The following is a 22,470-nucleotide window of genomic DNA, read 5'->3' as shown; positions in this document are numbered from 1 at the left end:
GAGGGCACTACCGCAGTCCCTGCTACAGAAGTTCAGACTGAGCTCTGTGGTCTCCTCCACTGACAATGCCAAAGTCAGAGTGCTATTGGTCAGGGATTCCCTCAGCTTTGTGGGGCAGGGGAAGAATCTGTGATGTGTGTCCCTTCTCATGCCAGGAATAATCCCATTAAAAAAAAAAAAATAAAAAGGAACTTAATCTACTAGCTAGTTTATGGTTCTTTCACTTCTCAGGGGAGATTTAAATGTTCTGATTTAAAATCTTTAGGAAATGTTTATGAAAAGCCTGCACAGCTTTGTATATATCTTGTGTTATGCCTGTCACCTCTTTGCATAAAAGAGTCCTTATCCCCTCTCCCATTCCCTTCAGAAGCTGTGGGAAAATAGCAATGTACTGCTTACTGTGGGATGGAATTGTCCGGTGAGCCTGTGTGGAATCAGTGTAATCAATAACACCCTTTGCTCACCTGTTTAGCAATTGTGCTGAGGACATATTCATAGGCCTTCTTAAGGACTGAGGTTGTTCAAGATATGGTCAAAAAATCCAAAATCTTCATTGATGAGATCACAGATAAATAACACAAATGTGTCTCATGGTCCAAGGTCTCACTTAAGTGATGACAGGAAGCCTAGTCCACTATGCAAGGATTTCAGAAACTCCCTGGGCAGGGTGTGTGGGTTCTTCAGGTCCCAAATCGGTAGCAAGTGTCCATTGCTGGCTGCTTCCCCAATCTCTATCTCCTGCTGGATGACCTGTGTACCTCTCCCAAGTCTTTCCTCTAAATGGTGGACAAAGCCCTTGTGTTTCCTCACAAACACAACTAATTAAATCTGTGACAAACTATTTTTCAAACTCTTCGTGGAGGAACATAGAGTGTATATTTTAGGTTTCACAAACCACACAATCTCTGTTGCAACCAGTCAGCTCCACAATCATAGTGCAAAAATCAAAAACAACCAACAGTGAGTACATCAATTCATAGGAATAGCTATGATCAGATAAAAACTTTATTTTCAAAACCAAGGGCCCCTCTGGGCTGCAGTTTTCAGACCTCTGATTTGTACTGAAGATTGAAGACAGCTGTTTAGATGTACAGTATAGTAGAGGGAAGTAAAACACATAAAGTTAGAGAATGCCTTCTACAGATATAAGCACTTCATTTTCCTGGAGTCTCCTCACCTCTCACTTTAGCTCTGGCCTGGACCCATGCTGCTGGGACTTACTCACCATTCCTGGCCAGAAATTCTCTCTCCTTTTTGTCTTTGTGTCCACACCGAGACCTGTGATGCCCCAGCTGGAGGGTGCCAAGATAAAAAGAAACTATACAACAACAACAAAAAAATCAAGCTCGTATTAAAATCATCTCTGACAAAAAAGCCCATTAAACAGAAATGTGGCTTCTCTGGGTCTGAAGTAGCTCCATTATATTAAAGTGGCACTTGTTTTCCATTTGCCCTATTAAAAGCCTCACCCGAATCAACCTTTCTTTCCTAGAGAGGATCTGTCATGAAGGAAGTTCTTTGTCTGTAAATTTTTATTATTGCTGTGGGAAAGTGCACAAAGTTTACCATGTTAAACATCTTGGATACAGTTCAGGGACTTGAGGACATTCACTTTGTTGTGCAATCCCAACCATCATCCATTTTCAGAACTTTTTAGCATCCCCAAATGAAAGTATGTATTGAGCCACTACTCTCCTTCCCCAAGCTCCTGGTAATCTCTTTTTGACTTTCAGTTTCTATGAATTTGACTATTTTAGGTCGTTTGTATAAATGAGTTCTTGGAATAAATTGCTGATTTGTGTAAAGACAAATTTCTTGCTTCTATTCTTGAAGTCACATGGAAAAATAAATTACTCATATATTCTGGCTTCCAGCCACCTCTGGTTTGGAAGAATTGGAAACTAGTGTGAGAACGCCCCTCCATGTACTTTTCATGCATCATCTATTACTGTTCTCCAACCTGTTGCCCCTGAAAACACACTGCCCATTCTGTCCTTTAGAATGTCATGATCAGTGCCTAAAATGCAGCTACTTCTTTTTCTTCTGTGGAGCTCATAGTCATCTGCCCAGCACAAAAACCACTGATATGAGCAGATAGAGTTGCTGACATCTCTCTGTGTCATTCAGTACAATGACACTCACATGTTGCATCTATGCTGCCTTGCACAAAAGATAACTCTAGTGCAGGTCTTATCACCTTGTTGTAATCTCCTTGCAGAGGAGAGCTGGTATCTTTAGGAGTACAGCCTTTGTCCTATTCAGGGATTTCATGAAGACATTAAATGTGAGATGCAAAGTAGAAAAAACAATGGTCACATTCAATTCACTCTCCTGGCATTCTGTCTCTCTCTTCCCCATATCTGTGTTCCATGTATGTATAATCTATCATATAAACATCTCTACCAAGAGAAATTGTTGAATTGATCATTTCAGATCTCTTCCCAAGAAGCAAAGTGAACAAATATATATTTAGTTTCTTTTAATTGAGTTGTCAGGGAAAAATTATTTATTTTAATAGTAAAATAGGATTATTATTATATCAATTTTATTCTTTAAGGTGAATACACACACACACACACACACAGGGTGGGAAGGGAGAGATTCAAAGATTCATAATGTATGTGTCTCAGGAGACTGTAATCTTATTGGAGGGACACGATTTATGCCTGTAAAACAGATGTATAGATCATGTGTCATCATGAAAATCATACATTGTTGAGTGCTTTATGGTTTATAAAGAGCAGGTGGGTGTAGTAATTCTTGTTTACCTTTGTTCCCCAAAAAATTTAAGTAAGAGAACATTCAAGTTTAGTGTTCAATTTTCTTCGCTGAAAAGGATCTGAAATGGGCTAATTCAAATCTTTGCCCTTGGCAAAGACATTTATAGAAAAGCAAAGTGGTTAGATTATCTTTGTCAGATTGACATTTGTTAGCATAAACTTGGTTAGCAAAAATATGAAGAATATAGAATAAATACCGTTAGCCAAAGGAATGCGTGTGTAGCTAGTTTGTAGCTAGTTTTCTAGAATAGGTCTTAATACCATAAAAGTTTATGGGGAAGAAATGTAAAGCCTTTTATCAAGAATGTAAATTGCTTCCATAAGAAAGTGTTGCTGAGTTGAATTACACTGTAGCAGCTCTGACCCAGACCAACTTTGAGACCCTTTTCCCTTTACATTGCAAATGAGATCAAGGCTGATGGTCACCTGGCTAGTCTTGCAGATCAAGAAAGTGAATTGTGACTCCAAGTCTAGAGTTTTCCCCAGCAGTCCCACACTCAGGCATGAGTTGCCCAATGCAGCCCCTGAGTGCTGTTATAGTTCAGTGAGGTGGGAGGTCAGCAAACAGAGTAGCTGGAGATAATGACTCTGTGTCTGGAACTATGAATGAACTCTGAGTAAACAACAAGGAATCAGCCAGTCAGATGTGTCATGGTAGCATTCTTAACATACGTCTGTATCAAAATCACCTGAGCTACTTGTTATCAACACCCATTTCAGAGTCTTTCCATGGATTACCACAAAGTGGTCTGAAATGAGCCTCTGGGCATCAGTGGCTTGACTGTTTCCTCAGGGGTTACCAAAGCTGGTTGTTAGGTGGATGGTTCTCTCTCATCCCATTATTTAAACCCTTCGTAATAAGTGCTATTACCAAAGATATAATTAATAGCTGATCTGAGATTTTATATTTAAGATAAGGAGGACTAGACAAGTTTCTAAGATGTTCAGAGAGACAATCTTCATGTCCTGGTCCTAGTGCCCAACAGTGTGCAGTACACCAGGAGACACAGGAGTCACAGGAGACAAGGCCAATCCCTGTACTCTGCATTGCCTGTCCTTTCTTTCTTAAAACAAAACAACAAAAACCAGTAGTGATTCTCTCTGCTCTTGTAAACTTCAAAGAAACAAAAATATCTGTCATGTCCCAGATAATGTGGCTTGGCCAATTTCATCAAACCTCTGCTTCCTGTGGACACAGTGATATCCAACTTGTGACAATTGTGATGACCAAAAGGAAAAATGTGTGAAACATGCCTAGAATATGGAATTATTAATCATTATTTCCCTTCTTTGCTACCACCAGTGTACAGTTAGATGTTTTGACACCTGCAAATGTAATCAAACTGAAACATCCTATCTCACTTTTCTGTGCATCAACACTTTTCAGTTAAAGACCACAGGGACACCAGTAACTGAACAGGTAGGGCTTTATTCTTCATTGCCAGAAGGGAGAACACACACTATGGAAAGCCATGGGGCAGGGGGGTTGGCAGGATAGAAATAATCTACTATAGAATTGTGTTTTCAGCTGAGTGAGTTAGAAAAGTAAGCATTCATTCTATATTGGATACTGTCAGAAAGCAGAGATGTTTTTATGACCGGGTAAAGAAATGACAATCACTGCTTTTGACCAAGAAAGGAGATATTTTGTCTTTTATGGATGTCCAGTAATGTCATTTTTTGTCTATGCTTAAGATAAAAGTATGCTATGGCCTTGTTTGAGCTCATTTTATCATGGGCTCAGACTGACCTTACCTGAGCTTTCCATACATCTGGACTGGACCAGAGTGTAGGGAAAAAGCAGCTATTTACTTAAAATTTTAGAGGTAGAGAAAAGTGGAGAGATTAAACATTTATTGAGCTGTTACTGCATCGATCAAGCTAAGCTTTGATCCTCCCAATGGTCTCACAAGTATATAATCTACATAAGGTGGGATTTGAAGCCAGATCTAGTTGACTTTGGCAACAAAATCTTCTAGCCGCTGCACTGTGGAGCTGTACTTTTAACACCATTTGAGCACATGGATGAATTCCCACCTCTCACTAGCAATGGGTTGCCTTTGACTTTACTTAACAACCAGAAAAAAATAATTAGACCTAGGGCCAAGGACTGAGGATTGTTTTCTGTGAAGAGTCACAACTACTCCACTGCCCAAGTTGCAAGAAAGCAGCCATAGATCATATATAAACAAAAGGGTGTGGTTGTGTTCTAACAAAACCTTATTTACAAAATCAGGTGGCAGATGGGATGTGGTCTTGGGTTGTGGTTTGCAAACTCTTGATCTAGATTTTAAGTAACCAGAAATTCCAAATCAAGAGGGATGTTTTTAGAACGGTATTTTACATATTTAAAAGATGCTTTGAATAATTAAATATGTGTAAATTATGAATATGAATAATAAATGTGAGTAAATATAAATCTTACAGGCTTTTATTTATTCAAGCCTCAATTTATTTATTTTAGATAAATGGCTTGTTTCTAAACATGGCAGAAAATCAGGATGGTGCCTCATGCCATTTGCTTCTCAGGCTCTGAAGAGTGGCCAGGGGAGCTGAAATGCCTATCTGATGGTTATTCTGTGTTTCTGTGCCAGACATTACTCTTAGCCCCTTCTTTTCATTATTCCTTAAAGGACAAATCTTGTTAGTGAAACCGAGGCTCTAAGAGGTTGAGCAACTTGCTCTCAGTTTTTCAGATATTGTGAGTTAAGCCCCACATCCTTTCCACTACTCCCTAGACCTCAATTTTAATAAATGACAGAATCTGTGGATGGTCTAAGGGCATAAGATCCTGGGATTGCCTTCTGAACCATCAAAGTGAGATTACGTGCTCAGAATAAATTTAGTGCAGAGTATATTTTGTTACATCTTAACTTTTTGAAAAATTAGGACGAGAGGGTAATGGTTGAGGTTGAAATTCAGTCCTGGAGCTCTGCAGGCTCATGGTCTGCAGGGCCTCAGCAGGACCACTCCCTTTTTACAGATACCACTTTCACCAAGCAAAACATAATGTCCCAACTGAATGCAAAGAGCACCTGCTGTCACCAGGACAGATTGTCTCCCCTTCTGCCCTCAAGTGACGGATGTCCTGGGAGAAGTTCACTCAAACTCTCTGACACGTGCTCTGCTACTTCTCTTAGTCAAAAGGAATTTTCAGTTAGAATCTCCCCATTCTTGGGCTGGGGATGTGGCTCAAGTGGTAGCGCGCTTGCCTGGCATGTGTACGGCCCGGGTTCGATCCTCAGTACCACATACCAACAAAGATGTTGTGTCCGCCGAGAACTAAAAAATAAGTATTAAAAAATTCTCTCTCTCTCTTTCTCCTCTCTCACTCTCTCTTTAAAAAAAAAAAAAAAAAGAATCTCCCCATTCTTCAGACGTGGAGAACCAGTACAAGTGTATATTTTTAGGATTTAGAGTTGAATATTTCCCAATGATATTTTTCATGCAAATTAAACAAAATGATGCAGAAATTAAAAACATTGAATTAAATGCAAATTAAACAAATTCAATGCAGAACTTACTCCAACAATCTTACATTATCTACCTAAGATGGGATTTGAAGCCAGATCTTCAAATCTTTGATATTGACATTAAAGTAAAATACTCTGTTATGGGAAACCCAGCTCATCTTTTTCTCCTTTCATTAAGCTTAGTTTAAGCCTCACTTGCTCCAGCAAATCTCTGATTAACCTCAGCCTGGATTGCTTTACACTTCCAGTCCAGACAGAATTTGTGTCCTTGGTTTATGCTGCAAAGCAAATAGAGACCCGATGGTACATGGAACTGTCACGGTGGTGGGACAATGTTATAGTGAATATACTCCTGGAGTCCCGTTTGCAAACTTAAGAGCAGTAAAGCTTGTTATTCACGGTGGTTTAAAAAGGATAAACAAGTCTTCCAATGCTGCAAATGGAATATGGAAGAAGGAATGTATGAATATTTTGCTATGTCTCTTTCCTTCTCTAAAACTTTAATTTATGACATAATAGTAATATTAAATAATAGTAATAATAAATATAAATAAACAATCATAGGAAAATGATTGTGTATACATAAATTTTGTACATAAATGCATATACATGTGTATGTTTGTATATATTTCTACTTGAGTGCTTTATTGAGAGAGGCGTGGAGGAGGGACTTGCTTCTTGACCCAAGGGGAGACCTTTCAGAAGCATCATTATATCTTAGCTCAGCTCTGTCCTCCCTCTATTTCACCCCCTGCTCAGAGTTGCCAGATTTAGAAAATAAGACAAAAAAACTTCCAGTGAAATTTGAACTTCAGATAAATATTAAATAATGTTTAAAATGAGTATGTTTCAAACATTGCATGGGATACTTGCAGAATAATAATTATTTGTTGCTTATCTATATTTTAAATTTAAACTGAGTATCCTGAATTCTATACAGAGATCTTTAAGGCTCTGAGTTTTCGTGTGGCAAATTTTCTGGCTTGACAAAATTGCACTCAATTTCCTGCTCGGGCACTTAGGAAGCTTTCGACAACCAACACAGCCTGGAGGTAGTAATTCATAGCCTAGTGTCATCAGAGTATTAAAAGGAGAGAATGTAAATAAATCCCCTAGATTAGGGCCAGGAATAGGCAGATGCTAAGTAAACATTGGTCAAATTTCCCCCCCCCTGCAATTTATTTCACTTATTGACCTTTTTAGAAAGAACTGTTTTCTGTTTCCCTGACAACAGACCATACCTATTTCTATATCTGCGGTTGTCACATATAGTTTAAGGCCTATTCTATAATAATGACAATGTAGACACTTCAGCTACTTTATTTATTTATTTCATTAGTACTTGCCAGGCATAGCTTTATATATATACATATATATATATATATATATATATATGTGTGTGTGTGTGTATATATAATACATATATATTAAGCTTTCTAAGTCTTTTTATTTAAGATGCTTCTAAAGCATGGATTTCTAATTAAGATTTAGACATAAAAGTCAGATCATCTTTTTAAGAAAAACTATAGAAGTTTGTCTACAAATTACGTATTAATTAAATGTGCTTTTATTTGTAACTTTTAACTTTTGGCTATTTTATACATTTTTGTCGGTTTTGTGTTCTTTCCCTCCCTTCCTTCCTTCTTCCTCTCTCTTTCCTTCTTTCTTCTTTCTATCCTTCATTTTCTTTGCTTTTGAATTAATCTAATTTTTTTTTCATTTTTTTGTCTTTGTGTATTTTAATGTTTATATGATACATATTTTATTTTTATCCTTTTAGTGCTACCAAATAAATATGAAATTTACATAAATTTAAAGGAAACTAAAGTTAAACAATGTCTTAGTTTCTTCCCCAGTAATATACAGAACTTAGAACCTATAACACTATGGCCCAATATTTTAGTATTGTATTTTAATCCTATGAGGAAGATGTTATTATTGTTGATTTTAAATAAAATACATTTAGAGTAATCCATATATTTGTAGTTTCTTTAACTTATTTTCTTTATAACTTAAATTTTCCTTTGTGCCCAGCGACTCAGGAGGCTGAGAGACTGGAGGATCCGTGAGTTCAAAGCCAGCTTCAGCAAAAGCGCAGCACTGAGTAACTCAGTGAGACCCTGTCTCTCAATAAAATACAAAATAGGGCTGGGGATGTGGCTCAGTGGTCAAGTGCCCCTGAGTTCAATCCCTGGAACCCTCCCCCCAAAAAGATTTTTTTTTCTTTTTGTTTAACTCCCCTTCTTTCTTCATATATCATCTACATCTTCCTCTAATAAGAGCAGACTGCTTTTATTATCTTTCCATTTTCCTTGCTTTAAAGATACCATTCCACTGCCTCCTGGCCTCCACGCTGCTTTTAACAAGGCACCTCTCAGCAAGTAATTTCTTTTTAGTGATCTGTCTTTGTAATGGGCAGCCTTTATTATTATCATCTCTTCTTCTTTAGGAGTCTACAGCTTTGCTATGCTGAATCCAGATATGATTTCTTTTTATTCATTCTGCTTATGCATTTTTGACCTTACTGAATGTGATGACTGATGCATTTCATCAACCCTGGAAAATTCTCAGCCATCATTTCTCAAAAAAAAATTATTTTCTTTATTTTGCTCTAAGATTTATTTGGGGACAAATTTAACCTCCACGCAACTCCCCTTTTGTGATTTTCCATTTTCTCTACAGGAACATAGCATACTTGTTATATGGCAAAACTAGAGCCAACTGTCTGGGTTGAAATTACAGCTTCATCTCTTAGTAGGTGTATGAATTTGGGCAAGTCACTTAACCTTCCTGGGCCTCAGTGTCCCCTCCCTTCTAACTGGGGACAGAACAGTGTCTACTTTACAGCAGTATTGTAAGGACTGCAAGAGAAAATGTAGCATGTGTCAAGTGCTAAGGAACTGGTGCGGTGTATTTACCCCTACTTTTTTTCTGTGTTGTGTCCTGAGCAATTTTTTTCATCTCTATTGTACAGTTTGCTGATTTTCTCCCCAAACCCCAGAGCCTTCATGTTATTGATACAGGAAAAAAATAATGACTTCACTTCACTTTCCTCCTCAAATTGTCATTGTGTCACCTTTTATTATTGGAGGCATCAAGAGTAAACCTTGTGGCTAGGAATTCTAGAGGATGCATAGAAGGGTAGAAATGGTTTAAATCTTTCTATAGATGGAGGACCACCTGCTTTGGGACGGGTGAAATTCCAGGAAATTGCTTGTCCTGACCTTTCCTTAATGTGTTAGGAACTATTTACACAATATTACATAACTCTATTGTACAGTTCACTAATTTTTGTTTTATTTGTCTAGTATGTCCTTTGACATTCTAGTTCTATTTGTATATTTTTCATTTTCAAAAGTACAAATTTCCAAAAGAAATTTTTTGTTTTTTTTAAATGCTTGATCACTTAAAAATAATTTACTTTAAATGAAAGTGTGTGTGTGTGTGTGTGTGTGTGTGTGTGTGTGTGTGTTTGCGTGCGCGCGTGCGCGCACGCTTCTACCAGGTACCTTCTTCTAGATACCCAGAAACCCTGAGACATGTCAAACTGAATTTTCAACATGAAATTTTGGGATCCCACTCATAGTATAGATTCCTTTCTCCAAATGATGATGGTGTTGGCTGGAATTGTTTGGGTAGAAGTAATTTCCCTTCCACCCAAACCTAAAGTTGGAACAAGGAAGTATATTTTGTCTTACTCTGGGGTGAGATTTTCTCCAAGAACTTTTCTTTCTTTAGGTCATGTTTCTGTGTGGTTGTGTGCAATCTGAAATACACCTTGTGTGGAACTCTTGACTCTCTTTACTATGTACTGTGTACACACTGGACTAATAACATGAGAGCTCAAGGTTCTCAGGATCTCTGAGTAATTAGAGTATCACTGCCTTCAGTCTTCACTTACTAGCTTGCCCTTCTAGATTTATGCTTTATAAAATTATTTTTCCTCATTAAGACTTTTTAAAACCTATTTTTAACTCATCCATGAAATTTTTAAAAAATACTCTTTATGGACTAGAAATATAGCTCAGCGGCCTACCATGCTCAAGGTCCTGGGTTCAATCTCAAGTACCTCAAAAGTTTAAAATGATATGTGGCACTTCAAGTTACTTTCTACTGTGAACTAAGATCTACTCTGACTATCCTGCACTACAAATTCCACAGCTGAATTTTTATTTTGTTCTCGGTGACAAGCCCAATACTTGGTAGGGATAGTTGCTTTGATGATATTTGCTAAATAAATGAATATGTATAGTTGAACATAATTTTAGTATTATTTAGATACTACTTTAAAAGATTGAGGAATGGGACATTCTGTCAAAGCTCTGAACAGAACATCTCAATCTACAACTTTACGAATGTTTATTGGTTTAAGATAGACAGCCCACAAATTTGGGATAGAATAAATCCTCCAAATTTGTCTGAATTTGTGGTTTGCTCTTTCAAAGGATATTTTCCATAGAAAAGGGTACAGTTGGTCATCCAAACCTGCAGGTTCTACATCCTTTGATTGAGTTGGAGGCAGGTTGAAAACTGCAGGGAAAACTTTGTACTGAACAGGTACAGACTTTTTCTTGTCGTTGTTTTATAATATAATATAAAACTATTTACATAACATTTACATTGTTTTAGGTATTACATGTTATCAAAAAATGATTGTATATGGGTGTACATGCATAGGTTATATGCAAATACTGTTGTATTTTATATAAGAGATCAATAGTCACAGATTTTGATATCCTCAGGAGGTCCTGGACCCAATTCTCTGTGGATAACAATGGAGGACCATATTCTGCATGTTACTATGATCACCAAACTTATATCACTGATAAATTAAATTGCAGCATAAATACATCTAGCAAATATACTATATCCATTTATAATATTATTTATATGACCTCAGCAGAGAGGAAATTCTTGAAAGAATAATATAGCAAGTGGATTCAGGTCTGTGTTAGTCTTCTTAAGGAAGGTATATCCCTAAATCTAGGGTTCTTACATTAGAAATTGCTTTTCCTGACCTTTACTTAATGTGTTAGGAAGACATATTGAGGGAAAGAAATAAAGAGAATTCTCTGACTTCATAAACCTGAATTATGAGATAAGGATTCTACAGAAAACAGATCAAAGTCTGGGACTGAAAATTAGAATTTGAGATTGAGAAGATAGTTTACATACATGAATGTCCATGGAAAGTAATTGGAGAGCTTTTAAAAACTCATTATTATACAAATAATATACATATAAGAGGAAGTGAGGGGAAAGGGAAAATAAAAAAAAAACAAGAGAGAGAAATGAATTACAGTAGATGGGGTAGAGAGAAAAGAGGGGAGGGGAGGGGAGGGGGGATAGTAGAGGTTAGGAAAGGCAGCAGAATACAACAGACACTAGTATGACACTATGTAAAAACGCGGATGTGTAACCGATGTGATTCTTCAATATGTATATGGGGTAAAAATGGGAATTCATAACCCACTTAAGTCAAATGTATGAAATATGATATGTCAAGAGCTTTGTAATGTTTTGAACAACTAATAAAAAAAGAAAAAGAAAAATGTGAACTCATAAAAAAATAAAAAATAAAATAAAAACTATGGGTGGTTGGCTGGAGTTGTGGTTCAGTGGCAGGGCACTTGTCTTGTACATATGAGGCAGTGGGTTCGATCCTTAGCACCATATAAAAATAAATAAACAAAATAAAGACATTGTGTCCAGGTATGACTAAAAAAAAACTATCTATGGTGAGGCCACACTATATATAGAACCCTATATAAGAATTAAAAAAAATTTCCTAGGCAATTCTACAGAGCATCCAGCATTAATGTATCAGCGGGGGAGAAAACAAAATTCACTCCAGGTATTTCACACAGGAAGGACTCTAACATTGGGATTCATAGGCTGCAGTAGTATTTATTGGGAGGGTCAAGAGAGGGGAGATTAAGAAAAGCTGTCCCTGTTATTCTGGAAGTACAGAAATCTAGGAAACCACCACTGAAGATTATAGTTTCTTAGCTTCAACTAGGTGGTTTGGAGGAGATCTGAAACCCTCCAGCAGAACTGCAGGTCTCCTTTCTCCCAAACCCCGGAGCCTTCATGCTATTGATACAGGAAAAACTAATGACTTCACTTCACTTTCCTCCTCAAATTGTCATGTGTCACCTTTTATTATTGGAAGCATCAAGAGTAAACCCTGTGGCTAGGAATTCTAGGGGATGCATAGAAGGGTAGAAATGGTGCAAATCTTTCTATAGATGGAGGACCACCTGCTTTGGGATGGGTGAAATTCCAACATTCAGAGCATTATGGACTTGGGACTATCAGTAACCTCAGAAAATTGAAACGTTTATAAAAGCATTTATCCAGATTCAAGAAGACTTCAGGTTAAACTCTCAGTGGAGAAAATGTTGTTCAGTTTTCCAGATTTCTGTAAGTACCAAGAAGAAGTAGGAATATCTTTTTTTTTTAACCTCATGTAGCTCCTTTATGTTTTATGTCAGTGAACTTTATTGAAAGTTCACAGATCAATGGCAAAAGAATCTGTGCGAAGATTTTAGTCAAAAGAATGAAAGGCTACACTTGGCAGAGTCTCAGTTGAATCTGGTATCCAAAGGGAAAAGTTTTATATTGGGCAAATGAAAATTTAACTGTAAAAATAGGGAAATATGTGTGATACCAAAGTTCATGTTCTTTGTTCTCCATACCATTGTGTCTCTAAAAGCAAGTGACAGCATGAATTTGGTGGATTCTTTTTTTCCTTTTCATATAAAGACCATAGACCCTTGCAAAGAGGCAGGGCATATGTGAAGGAAAGTAAGAGATGCCCCTCTGTATGGGGGTGGCTCTCCACCTGCTCCCAACTGAGAGCTACCATTCACCCACCTGGTATGTTCTCCACTTCTCTTTAACTTCCACTCCCTCTCCTATTCCCTTCTTATGCTTCCTTCTACCTCCTTCCTGGTAAAGGGTCTGGTGGTTGAGCCAGGCAGAGCTGTGGTCAGACCCGTGTGGGATTTCTCAGAAGCAACACAACCTCAGGCACTGTGCCTGTGGGGAAAATATCACCTGACAGGCAGCCAGCTGCACTCTGTACCTTCCAGAACCTCTCACAATAACATCTAGTGTTTAAAATTACAATAATGTTTAAATTTAGTACTTAGTACCTTGAGTCTCACATACTTACTACCTTACAGAGGAGATACTCATCATCCCTGTTCTTTACATGAGGAAAGGATGAGATAGAGAGATCAAATACCTTGCTCAATTTCAGCCAGTTGATACCCAAATGATAAACATTCCACTATATTCTGAGATTTTCTAATGACCACATTTGTGTGTGTGTGTGTGTGTGTGTGTGGTGTTGATGGAACCCAGGGTATTGTACATGCTAGGCAAGTGCTTCACCACTGAGCTATATCCCCAGTCCCGTAATTATAACATTTTTATGTTTCTAGTTTTGGTGTTATAATTTATGAAGGTCATTGGAAAACTCAAATGTCCAAATAGCCTGGTCATATAATGGAAGCACTAGAAATCACATTATCTTTATCACTCTCATAAAAATCCATTGAGTGTGATGTCTTTGCAAAGTTCTATTTTGTTTTATATAGATTATCCATATGTATATAAGATAGTACAACAACTATGAAATAGGTAATCCTATAATTACTTCAATTTAGAGATAAGGATAATGTTAACTATGAAAATATTAAGTAACTTGCTCAAGATGATCCATCTATTAAATGATAAAAGTAGGTTCCAGAGTCAAAGCCTATAGTTATGAACTATGCTGGAAACCTTAGTTACTTGCTTGAATAAGACAAGATATCAGGGTCCAGAGGAAGACTGTGGCTGAGAGCAAAGAGAGAAGATTGGAGTGTTCAGTTGATGAGCAAAATATTAGATGTAATGAAACAACATTCACGTTGTAATGCTCCTAAGAACAGGATTATAACAATAGTTGGGCTGTATATACAGGAATAAATATCTATATGAAGTGATACAGACCTTTCCAGCCTTATTTTTATTTAACAATACCGCAGACAGCCTCTCAAAACATACTGTGAATTTTTTGGCCCTGAATGTTTCTAGACACTAAAGAAATTTCCTAAATTGAAGAGAACATTGGAGTGTGTATGACCTCTAAGCTAATAAGTGATCTCCAAGATGCTTTGGATGCACAAGTTAGCTCTTTTAAACTATCACAGTAGCTGAAGAGATTTAAAGACATCATTTTTAAGTGCTCATGTTGAAGCATAATGAAGATAAATGGTTGGATCCAGGTAAAGAATTAATTTAGTCATTGAACTGAGCTCCTGAATTTAGTCTCTGGTGCTGTCCGCATTTCTTTCAAACCATCTCCTAAAAAATGTCTTAGAGACAACGCTGGTCGAGAGCAGTCTACATCCTAATTAAGTAGAGAGTTGTTGTTCTTGAATTTATTTTTGTACTTGGGAGACACATTTCTTCCTCGGCAGCTTAACGGAAGTACTGGTGAGGTGGCAGCAAAGCAAGATAACCATTTTCAAGGAGTAGCAAACGCTCAAGCTGACCTTATAAGATCTGGAAAAGTGAGCAATTGTGTCATGTTTGAAAGCTGTAATCGTGCACTGTGTATGCAGAAAAGCCTGGATTCCTCCTCAGAGAAGGCCTATTGCTTCAGGGAACTAGTGAGGGAGAGCACGGAGGGGCTGAAAGGTACTGACCCCATACAGCTCAGGCCCTTTCCTTGCATAACCCTTAGCTTCAGTATGCAGGAGCTCTCCGGAATGGTAGGGCAGTTTGAAGACAACAAAGTGCAAAGTTTCAAAGAACACATTTGACTAAGTCTTAATAATGGCTCCTGGGCTGAGGTTGTGGCTCTGCGGTGTGGCACTTGCCTAGCACCTGAGGGGCCCTGGGTTTGATCCTCAGCACCACATAAAAATGCATGGATAAAATAGGGGTATCGTGTCCATCTACAACTAAAAAAATAAATATTTTTAAAAAAACATTTCACAGAGTACAATGCGTGTGTAAGATGGCATCTCATCTAAGCCTTCTCAACATTTGATACACAAAGGAAACTCTGACTTTAGAGGTTTACAATGGTTCTTTCGTAGTTAGTATCTTATGTATCTTCTAAATAACCCTGAGATGGAGATGTTATTAAGCCATATTTTTAACTGAGCTCAGAAAAACTATATATAGATGTACATGCTAAAACATCTATGCCAAGTGAATCTAGGACTGTTGTTTTGTTTTTGTCATCAAAGTCATTATAATCAATTGATAGATACAGGGCAATTTTGTATAGTAGAGAAATATCGGGAGAACAAATAGTTTAAAAATATTTTTATGATTATATTATGAAAATAGTATTCTGGTTATTGCAGGAAATGTGGGACACATTGAAAAAAAAGCCTACATAAAGAAATAAAAAGCATTTATGATTCAACCAAAGAAACCATACTTAAATTTGTGGTACAGTTATTTTCAATAAATGCATACATTCAGATTATATAGTTGAGACCATAATATATACAATGTTATCTTTCTTGTTTTTCATGGGAATTTTCTATTTTATTTAATATTCTTGATAAGCATCATTTTAATAAAAGACTAGAACATATGAATATAGTGTAATATACTAAACTTATTATGGGAAAATCTCCTTGCATGAAGCGTACACATTTTGTATATATGGCTGGTATTATTCTTTGTAATTTCTGGAAGAGGGAATGCCTATAGCCAAGGGCACAATTACTATTAATGAACTTTCCACACATTACCAAAGTAGTACCATTTTTAGCAAAGTGGTACCAATCTCAACTCTAATGAGCAGTGTCATTTCATCTTTGCAAACATTGAAGATTGTCACAATGGTTTAATTCACTGATTTGATAGATGAAGAAGATCTTATTCCTCGTTTTAATGTTTGTTTATTTGAAAACCACTGACAGCCTAGTCACTGTACCTTGTCAAGACAACTCATTGAAGACTTGGATGAAAGAAATATCTGTCACCGGCCGTCTGCGATACGAATTTCCCTCCAAGGGCAGAGATCCAACAATCACAAGTAACTCCCAATGGGCCAAGGTAAGTACTTCAAAGTGAGGGAGGTTTGGGTATTGAATACAGGGCATGGAGCATGGCAGGGGCCAAAGCGTGCCTGCCCTTTGTCAGCTTGTGTCTCTTCCACTTTGAGTATTCCTTATTGACTTAGCAGTTTCAAATGCCTTCTGTGTGCCCTGCATGCCTGCATCAAGCATTCTTCCAGCATTTATTTCACAGCATGGATTCTCTGTTCCAGAAGCCTTGTCTGCGCAGAGTAAAGCAAGGAGGGGTTCCCAGTAGAGAAACTGCGGATACTTGGTGACCCTGAGGAAGTGCCACAGCCAGTATGTCTTTGGAGGCACTGACTTCGGTCATGCGTCACTCTTCACAATAGAAAATCAAAGTGTGATTAACTTTCACCATTGTTTGCTTTCTTTCTTTTAAATTTGACAGTTTTCTGCCCTTATTCTTATGTTTTCAGATTACTAATTTTAAAATGTTATTATGGAAAATTTGAAACATGTAGTAGAGAGTAGTGAACTCCTCGTACCCATTACTCAGCTTCACTCAGCTACACACATTCCACTCAAGGGTCCTCTGGTTTGATTTATTCTAGCTCATCTCCAACCCCCACAACTACATCATTTTGAAGAAGCCGTAGAAAAATCTCATGTATAATATCATTTCATCCATATATATCTCTAAAAGATGACTTTAAAAAACTGTAATATTATCTTGCCCAAAATAATTTTTTAAAATCTTCCAATAGTTAGTTACTCCTCGAATTTTCCCAATTATCTCATTTTTCCCCATTTTTCTTGAGTAGAAGTCAACATAAAATTTACACCTTACAAAGTTGTTGATCTGCCAAGGACACGTATTTTTAAAAATTTTTATTAGTTATTGATGGACTCCTATTTATTTGTTTGTTTATATGTGGTGCTGAGAATTGAACCCAGTGCCTCACACATACTAGGCAAGCACTCTACCACTGAGCCACAACCCAGCTCCAAGGACATATATATATATTTAAAAGAATAGTCGCAACTCTTCTTCTTTCTGGGAGGTACACTGGGTACTTTCAGTGGGAAATGATTTTTAATAAATGCTTATAGTGTGAATGCCAAGGGTGCTTATTGTCACTGTGATGGTTATTATTTCTGGATAGAACTCACAAGTAATAGAAGGATATTTTTGTTTTGCTTATACAGTTTTAATTGCTATTTATTTATTATTTATATAAGTCTTTTATTCCTCCCACTGGGCATTAGGACTCTGTACTTGCTTAGTCCAATAGTCGGTGTGATTGTTATAACTAAGGGCATTCCAGGTCCTTTAAAGTGTGAGAGTCTCAAACTATTCCTTTACATACTGCAACATCAATGAATTAACAAGAAAAAAAAAGAAGGGAAGAAGAGACTGATATTATTTGGAATAACACTGAGGCATCATGGCCAGAGAGATGACTGGCTCAAAGTGACCTACATCATTGATTCTTAAATTTTAACATGGCCAGGATGTACCTGCACCATGTATTAATAATACCAGACTGTTGTGCCTTGCCCCAGAGCTCCTGATCAGCAGGAGCTGATGAGACTCTAGTGATGTTGATGCTGCCAGCACATTGACTAAGTGCCACTGGTCTACATGTTGTCTAATAAACAGCCACAGTAAGTTTTCTCCTGGGCTGAAGTCTTGTTCAAGTACAGATGAACTCACTTTATGCTACCTGGGAGAGGATGCTGGAACAATCAAGGGGTGGAATCAAGAACAGATAAACAGTGGGTTGACCCAGTGCGTACCTATCTGGAGTGACATAGGGAGAAGATCTGACTGCTGTTCTGAGTCTGAATCTACTTGGGATCTTCAATTTTCCATCCCATATTCATTCCTTTGGGTCAACTCCTCTTAAAAATCAAGCCCTTTAGAAAAATTCTACCTCTCCTCGCCAATTTAAGTCATTGATCTCAACGTCTGCCTGTTTCAAACTTCACCTGGGAGCTTCCTGCAAGTCTCCTAGCTGCAGGCAATTTTTCTCTGAAATCCCACAGCCTCTGCCTGTCTCCTGGTTTTTGCCAGAAATACTTCTTACAGGATTTATTTAAATATTATTGAATAGGAAGTGATCTAGAAAACTAGGTGTCTCAGAGATGCAAATTTTTAACTGCAGACAAAATATTACACTGAATTTTCTGAACAACAGCCCAAGGGTTTCATTAAATGCAGCCAGAATTGCTGGTGGTTTAAGAACTCAGTCTTCAATTCCAGAATTCCCAACTAAAAACCACTTTAGGACTTTGAAGTTTCTAAATATTTTGTAACTTTTTCCAGAAATCTGTCTTTCACATTTCTTGTCTATTAGTTAATTAGTGGTAAAGTCTCAAAACCAATGGGCAGGTCTTAGGAAGGCAGACTCTGTCCTAGAGAGAAGCACCAAGACAAAGAGTGGGCAAGACTCTGGCTGGCCTTGGGACACAAGTGAGCTTGCAGTGACTGAGGTCCTGCCTGTGACCCTCTTGGAAACAAAGGCTTATCACCTACCTTTCCCCTGGGTTTGCCCTAAAAGGTGATGTATGCTGCTGTAGAAAGAAGAACCAGAGGATTGAGAGTGGTTAAGGGACTCAAGATGTGTATGCATGGGGAACACATGGGACAGATAATCCAGATGATGGAAGGAGCAAAGACAAGAAGGATAGCAAGAGGATTTCTTTTGCCTTCTTAATATTGCTTTTGTTTGAATCACCGAAGTTAGAATGGCATTCAGCATACACCCCATCTCTCTCTCTTTCTCTAGACATATATCAGTGTGTCAGGTCATGCATCAAAGGCCTTTTTTTTTTTTTAAAGCAAACCTGATATCTGAAAGATGACAAAGAGTGAATGCCCTTCTGGGAATTATTCATGAGCAGTTGGGGACAATAATTTAAAAATCAAGATGCCTCTTAAGAACATTGTGTTCAGTTAGCTACTGCCACCAAAATGCTATGTAATAAGTTATCCCAAGACACAATAGCATGAAAGAGCAATTATTTATCTTCATAGACCTGTGCCTTGGCTAAGGGCCAGTCATTTGGTCTGGCTCAGCTGGGTGGCTCTGCAGATCTCAGCCTGCTCCCATGTCTGGTATCAGTGGACTGAGTCTGGGCTCTTCTGAATGATGGAACCTCACTCCCTGAATCTTTTGTCTTCTCTTGGAACCATGGCTAGTCCAGCATGCTTTTCTCACGGTAATGAGGGAGACACAGGGGCTTGTGCACAAACACTAACCCTTAAGGCCCATAACTTCCATCTTTGTCTATTGGCCAGAGCAAGTCACCTGGCAAACACAAAGCCAAGGGCCAGAAGCACATGCTGTTTCTGAAGTAGGAGGAACTGCTAAGTCTCTTGTGGTGGTAGTGGTCAAGTTATGCAATCAGGGATGGATAAAGAATTGGGCAAATCAGGTCCCTGAGCACAAATGTACACAGGTTTTATCAATTAAGTTCAACTTTGTTACATTTAAGAAAATGCAGATAGAATACCATTGTATTCTGAAGCTAATTAATAATGCTTTCATATGAGTAAACTGTTAAAAAAAGAGAAGTAACTTTTAGCCCATCTGTCTATATCTGTTTGGTCTTTGTTCAAATTTCTTTTCTTCTTTTGCTGTTTAGATCATTCTAATTACTTTGTCTGTGTTCCACATGCTTCCAATGCTGTACTTGCTTGCCTAGAGTGTTATTAGTCAATTAAAATTCTCAGACACTGTATTTGCCATTGCTTTACATTAAATATACACTGTCTTCAGAGTTGCTGCTAAAGAGCCTTCAATTCACTCCGTAAAATACCTGTCAATCACATATTTGTATAACTGACACCTTATTTCTCTCTCTCCTTGACTATTCTGTGTAATTTGTTAGTGTTTATTATCGAATTTCCTAATGCAAGTTTCTAAACTGGATCCCTTGCATCTCTTTATTGTCTCCTTTAATGATCACAACAATCCTGCAATATTGATAATGAATTTTCCTTTGCACAAACTATACTCAGGGAGATTAAATTAATTGCTAACACCAAAGAGGTAATAGCATTGAAATTCAAAGACAGATTTTTCAGCTGGAAAGTCAATGGCTTTTCTACTATTTTTTCCATGTTTCTTGCTTCATCTTCCCTCACCTCCCATACACATTTCATTTTCTAGATAGTTCACTGAGACAGAGTGCTGGACAGATTTTATGCCAGATATTTTGGTAGCAGATCCTTTTTACTCTCTTAAGAGCCTATGGGTTTGGCAAGGCACACATTATTATTATTTTATCTGAAGCTGAGTGTACTAATATTTTGAAATGAAGAGATTTACACAGCCATTAAGTGGTGAGGCTGGGATGCAGGCTCAGTATATTTTTCTACTTTATCATTTAAATTACTGCATTTAATCATGGCAATTGGAAGTATGAGAGTCCACAATTTTGTTAATGGATTTAGTCAGTTGGTTTGGACATTAAAGGACTACATTTTCTTTATAAGATTCTATAAGAACTTGAGAATAATGAAAAAGTGGCTGTTCCTTACATTTCAACAACCTAAAGATATATTAGTAAAGGAGAACTGCTATGCAGTCACATAGTCCACTATGTTCTATAGCATTAGATTTATTATAGGAATTTTTAGTACATTAGCAGTCTTGGTAAATTGTTGCTGATTGCATAACTTCGTGAACAACTTAAGTTATAAGAACAGTCTAGATAACTTAAATTTATCTAAGTAAACTTCAATAAAGAAAATTGCAGCTTCTTCCTTTAAATTATCTTCATTTTCCAATGAACACTTTGCATTGTAAAGATATAGTCCAAGAAACCACAAATTTCTTTTGTGCTGTTTTGATCTTCTACTAGTGTAGAAAGCAGTGTTACACCATGCTTTGCTACTGTGATGTGTAGAAACAGGATGTAAGCTGTTAGATTTTTGCAACAGCTTCCCATTAATCTGTGTCTCAAGCATTAGGAGTTTCAGAGAACCCAGTAAGTTTTATTTGAGTTACTGTTATCCTCATGAAATTTAGAAGCTGTTTATCCTAAATTCTTCAAAACATGCTATTACCAGAACTTTTGGTTATTGATACATTTCTTTCTTTCTTTCTACTTCCTCCTCCTCCTTCTTTTTCTTTTTTCTTTCTTTCTTTCTTTCTTTCTTTCTTTCTTTTCTTTTTTTTTTTTTGACAAAGACCTCTAGATGTGAAGGAAACGACAGGGAAACTATTTATGTTTATGGAGTGGCTGCTTTACCTATTTTATCTCATTACTGGTTCCATATTCAAATATTTCTGCGTAGGAATGAAAGATGAACTGGTATTAGAATCCCATCCACCTCCATTTAAGTCTTGGCTTTTCTGAGATCACAAGGGTGAGAGAAAGTATGAAGATCTTTCTGGATCACTGAATTGTAGCTAAGGGGTCTTGTTAAATCATAGCATTTTGATTAATTAAAGCTGAACAGACTTTATTTTAACCTTATTTAATCAGAATTTTAAGGGTTCAAAATGGTAGGAGATTTTCCTTCCGTATTAAAACACAGTTCTTAGATACCTACATATCTGCAACCAAGCGATATTAGCATCATGAAGTGAGTATTAGTTTAATACTAAACTAATACTATGTTTAATGTGATGGTCATAACATGACTGACTGCAGCCTTGCTAGGCTTCACATATACATATCCCACTGTTTTAAGACAAGAGAATGTGTCTTTGTGTAGCATTTCCAGAGAGTTCTGATATCATTCTGATTGGACCACCTTTGGTCCTATATCCATTATAAGCCAATAGTTATGATTATGATTAGTGGTGAGGTAAGAGATAAAATATAGTGATCCATTTAGTTTAGTCCAAGTTGAGTACCCATTCATGGGGCTGAGACATGGACTCCTTCAGAATGACAGGGACATATTAAAATGGAAATGGGTTTTGAGGAATTATGTATAAATTATGCATAGATCATGCATAAATGAAGGCCGAGGAGACCAACAAACCCAACTGCCTACAATATCATTTATTATTCCATTGAATCAAAGAGATATCTGTCCCGCTAAGAATTGTGGGGGAAATGGAAAGAATAAGACATAGTTCTTACCTTGGGTATCTGTATTTCATTATGGAGAAGAGCTAAATTAATAGCTGTAGTCAAAACTGATATGATATAAAAGAAGTATGA

At 37.2% G+C, this 22,470-nt stretch overlaps 1 long non-coding RNA gene across 1 annotated transcript in view; it reads left to right on the top strand.

The window, feature by feature from the left end:
- Positions 1-22,470, top strand: part of LOC144370179 (uncharacterized) — a 35,214-nt gene that overhangs the window by 3,021 nt on the left and 9,723 nt on the right. Inside the window, exon 2 of the long non-coding RNA XR_013430094.1 lies at positions 16,189-16,324. This is a non-coding gene — a long non-coding RNA (uncharacterized LOC144370179). The remainder of the gene's footprint in view (positions 1-16,188; positions 16,325-22,470) is intronic.

Source organism: Ictidomys tridecemlineatus, chromosome 2 (assembly GCF_052094955.1).
Source record: "Ictidomys tridecemlineatus isolate mIctTri1 chromosome 2, mIctTri1.hap1, whole genome shotgun sequence".
NCBI lineage: Eukaryota > Metazoa > Chordata > Mammalia > Rodentia > Sciuridae > Ictidomys > Ictidomys tridecemlineatus.
This window is presented reverse-complemented; position numbering and strand designations above follow the sequence as displayed.